The sequence below is a fragment of the Tenebrio molitor genome, chromosome 1, assembly GCF_963966145.1.
Source record: "Tenebrio molitor chromosome 1, icTenMoli1.1, whole genome shotgun sequence".
NCBI classification, from domain to species: domain Eukaryota; kingdom Metazoa; phylum Arthropoda; class Insecta; order Coleoptera; family Tenebrionidae; genus Tenebrio; species Tenebrio molitor.
The window spans coordinates 25049119-25053866 of NC_091046.1; the positions used below are offsets into that span (position 1 = coordinate 25049119).

The 4748-nt window shown below is 32.3% G+C and overlaps 1 long non-coding RNA gene across 1 annotated transcript; it reads right to left on the minus strand.

The window, feature by feature from the left end:
* Window positions 1-3477: 3477 nt before the first annotated feature.
* On the minus strand, window positions 3478-4438 carry LOC138141491 (uncharacterized). Its single transcript, XR_011163171.1, has 5 exons — window positions 4247-4438; window positions 4078-4196; window positions 3877-4017; window positions 3673-3817; window positions 3478-3612 (listed from the first exon to the last, which is right to left on the minus strand). It is a non-coding gene; the product is annotated as an uncharacterized lncRNA (long non-coding RNA).
* Window positions 4439-4748: the final 310 nt, after the last annotated feature.

Below are 4748 nucleotides of genomic sequence, written 5' to 3' on the forward strand. Positions count from 1 at the left end.
ACGTCATTTGAGTGTTTAAATAAGTCGTTGGCGTGTTAGAATAGACTAGTAAAATTTACAGTATGTTGGTTGGTAGCGTGAACTGTCAACTGACATACCTCAAAAAATAAATCTCGTAGAGAACAAAGCAAATTAATAAATTACAATGAACAAAAATTTGCAATACTGGGATTTGGACAGTAAATTTTCTAACATCTTTTGTGCAATTTGCCTAATTTACGGCGGCGTTAGTGATAAACTTTCTTCAGCATTCATTTTCAAACATCAAACGCGAAAATAAAAAAAACTGACGTTTTAAATTATTTTTTTTCACAGCTGGTTAAAATTTTGCCACAAAAATGTCACCACCACCGCAAAATTCCCTACATTTAAAATTTTTATTTTTTTATTTAAGTATAAAATATTATAAAACAGCAAAATAGAAAAAATAGTATAAAACACCCGTTACAGATGGTCCTTTAAGCACTCATTTGTTCCTCAACCTCGCTACGCGGCTCGTTTCGGAATTTCAAATTCGTGCTTGAATAGATGCCTTCTGCAACTTAATTTTAATATACTATTACATATTTGTTCATTTGGGATTATTCATTAAAACAGGACAAGGGTTTTGGCAGTGTACACTTGCTTTCAAAACTTTCCCGTACACCTATTTTTCGCTGCATTAAATCAGGGTAGTAACACTAGTCTACAAATTTTGACTTTAAAAAAGTATTCTTCGCGTAAAGTACTTTTTTTTATTAATCTTCATATGCTGAATACAAAATTTATAATATATACTTAAAATTAGTTTCCGTTTTCTAGAAAAAAAAATTACAAAATTTTTGCAATAATTAACAGAAATCATACTGTTCTTCTATACATTATTCTATATATTTTGTATACTGCTTCTGTAACATCTCGACAAACAGTCCAGCAACAATAGGTACTCGCAATAATACTCGTCTACAGTGGAAAAATATTCGGAATAATTTTAACTAATTTTTGCTTGTCTACCCATGCTGAATACGAGTTCATAAGTAAAAGTCATTTATTAGTTTTCACGATACCTGATATCTTCCAAATTTAACGATCCTAGCCTTCTTGAACTAGATAATATTGATATTTACTTAGTTAGTTGGCATCAAATGTTGAAAATATTGTGTTTTAGTGCTCTGTTCTGTATTACTAAGTGATAAGAGTGTTAAAAGAGACATTTTGCTATAAAATATAATTATATATTATATATTATATAATTATAATCACTTACTAATGCAGAACAGAGCACTAAAACACAATATTTTCAAAATTTGATGCCTACTAACTAGTAAATATCAGTATTATTAAGCTCAAGGAAGTTAGGATCGTTAAATTTGGAAGATATCATCGATATCGGGTATCGTGAAAACTTAAACTAATAAATGACTTTTACTTATCAACTCGTATTCAGCATGGGTAGACAAGCAAAAATTAGTTAAAATTATTCAGAATATTTTTTCACTGTAGACCAGTGACATTTAAACTTTTGAAAAGTCAAAATGCCTCGACTGACAGAGCAAGACAAAGTTTTGATGCTTTCCAAATTAGAAGAGGAGTGGTCCATAAAAAGGCTTGCTACTCATAATGGGCTAAATAAAAGCACTGTTCTTCAAGTAAAGAAGAGGTGAGAACAAGAAGGGACCGTGAGTAGAAGACCGATCATAATTTTTTCTAATTGCTGCCAATGTCATCTTTAATCTGAGAATTACCCGTTCACACTGCTTAAATTTTGCAAAATCGTTGCTACTTGATTTTGAATGTGTACGCGATAATTTTGAAAGCAAGTGTACATATTCGGTGAAAAGAGGCAACGGTATCTGTACCTGTATTTCTAGTGGGACTGCCTTTTATAACAGGCGCTGCATCTTTGACGGATAATTTTGCTATCACCTTTTCTGAGAATATTCTTAGGTGTGTGGTCTTTTTTAAAAGATCTGTGCGCTTCCTCCGTTTAAATGAAACCAAGTAAGAATATTGCTAAAGTTTGTCCAGCGAGAGGTTGGTTGACATAAAAACCACTAAATTCTACGTAGAGGAAGTAGTACCTAGAGTACGTAAAATTTGAAATGCATATATCCGTCAAGCAGTAACATAATTTACCTTGAAATTATGCTCTAATTAATATATTCTAGTGTATTTTGTAGTGTTGGGTTAATTTAACACAATTTAAAATCTCCCAATCTCTCGCTGGACAAAGTATATGGTTTTGTATGTACTACTAATTGAATATACAGAGTGATCACAAAAAAACGCCCCAGCTTATATCTTTCTTATTTGACATCCGATTTCAACGAGTAATATATCAAATTAAAGAATTCAAAAAGTACTATAAACTGGATATAAAATGTTGCCCTTAGCAACCCTCCCTTTCAAGGGTTAAGGGTCAACTTTATTTTTTTTAATGGCAACATACATTTTTTTTGGTACAGTTGGATTCATTATGTTTCTCTGAGTTCAAAAATATAGTACACCTTGTATATATAAATGTCATTCTAATTTCTAATTCTAATAGGAATAGTAGAACTTTATTCGTAACAGGTCATGAATTACTTATGAACACATTTTTGTAGTCATGGAAACAATATTTATTAAGTAATACAAACAATAAAATAACAATATTTTTTTTTCAACTGATCTGTTCAAATTGAGTACCATTTTGTTCGAGACACTTTGCGTGGCATTCAGAAGGCTTTCAGGTGGGGTTTATCTGCAAGTAGTAATTTCTATTATTTCCGAAATATGCTTGCAACATAGCCACAATTTCATTATTGTTCATTTTATTTCACAACACTAAATTGGAGAAACAAAATTAAACAAAAATTACGACAAATAAAGTTTATTTTCAAAATAAATGTTTATTTTTTTGTGTTTCCATGGCTACAAGAATACCTTAAGTAATTCATGGTCTGTTACGAATAAAGTTCTACTTAGTCCTAATGATTTGTAATTGAATTTTATTTATTTCTTATGTTACAATAACATTTAAATATACAGGTGTCCTATATTTTTTAACTTAGAAAAACATAATGAATCTAACTGTATCAAAAAAATTATATGTTGCTATTTAAAAAAATTAAGTTGACCCGTGACCCTTGTAAGATAGGGTTGCTAAGGGCAACATTTTATATCCAGTTTATAGTACATCATGAACCCTTTAATTTGATGTACCGCTCGTTGAAATCGAATTTCAAATAAGAAAGATATAAGCTGGGGCGTTTTTTCAACTTTCGAGATTCTGTTATGGCACTTACTAATCGTATATCCCACAACGTTTTTCGCACAATCGCTTATACGAAAAAAAATGGCTTCGAAGTAATTTTTTTGACAGGAATATTTTATAGTCATTAATGTCATTTTTGCGCGATTGTACTCTATTTGCTCGTTTACCACGTCTGTTTCCAAGACAGTAAGCTATGTTTACCCGTTGCTAACGACAAACTCGACGGTAAGTAATTTTTGGTGTTTTAGAACGGTAAGTAAATTTATTCAAAATTAATCAATTATTATAATAATTTTTATGTAGACAGAAGTTGAAGACAAGAAGTCGGAGCACTTTCTGGAAACTTACACTGCTCTTGTAGTCGACCTTCCTTGGCACTGGAATGAAATAACATTAGCGGACTTGCCGCAACATTAGCATTGTCAAAATTGTCATACCTCGAATTTTCCTTGTCTTCTTGATTACACAATCATTGAGGTCGTTGGTTTCGGAAATTCTCTATTTATGTGGACAGAAATTGAAGACAAGGTGTTAGCACTTTCTGGAAACTCACACGGCTCTTGTAGTCGGCTTTCTTTGCAGCTATAGTGAAATAGCATTAGCGAACTTGCTGCTACATTAGCATGTGAAAATTTTCTTACCTCGAATTTTTCTTGTCTTCTTGATTACACATTGAGGTCGTTGGTTTCGGAAATTCTCTGTTTATGTAGACAGAAGTTGAAGACAAGATGTTAGCACTTTCTGGAAACTCACACGGCTCTTGTAGTCGACCTTCCTTGCCGCTGCAATTAAATAACATTAGGGAACTTGCCGCGACATTAGCATTATCAAAATGTTCATACCCTGAACATTGCTTGTCTTTTTGATTACACATCGAGCTCGTTGGTTTGGGAATCTCTCTATTTATATGGGCAGAAGTTGAAGACAACTTTCTGGAAACTCATACGGCCTTTCCTTGCCGCTGTAATAAAATAACATTAGCGAACTTGCCGCGACAAAAAAATTTCATACCCCAAATTTTCCTTGTCTTCTTAATTAGACATTGAGGTCGTTAGTTTCAAAAATTCTTTATTTGTGACGCACCCCACATTCAAAGTTTCTTCTACAACATCCACTTCGTTTTCAGAATCACTAATATCACTCATTTTACTGCTTGTTTTTCAATACAACTGGCGATATTTGCGCACAATAACTGCAATGGCGGTAGTTGTTTGCAGATTGCCTTAGAAACGCGATACAAAAATCAACATAATGTCAACACGATGTGAAGGGTAACACGTATCGCATTGCGTCTATTCTAGATATGAATATTTTGTAATAAATATTGATTCACGCAAAAAAATTCTTAAGCATCACTAACTTTAAGGACAATGTACTGATCTCAGATAGTACAATCGGTACAATCGGTACATTGTCCTTACCGTTTTTTATACTTAATATACTATTTTAGTTTCATCGTGAATTTAGGATAAAATTTGTAAAGTGATGATAAAATAGTGCCTGCAACTTATTC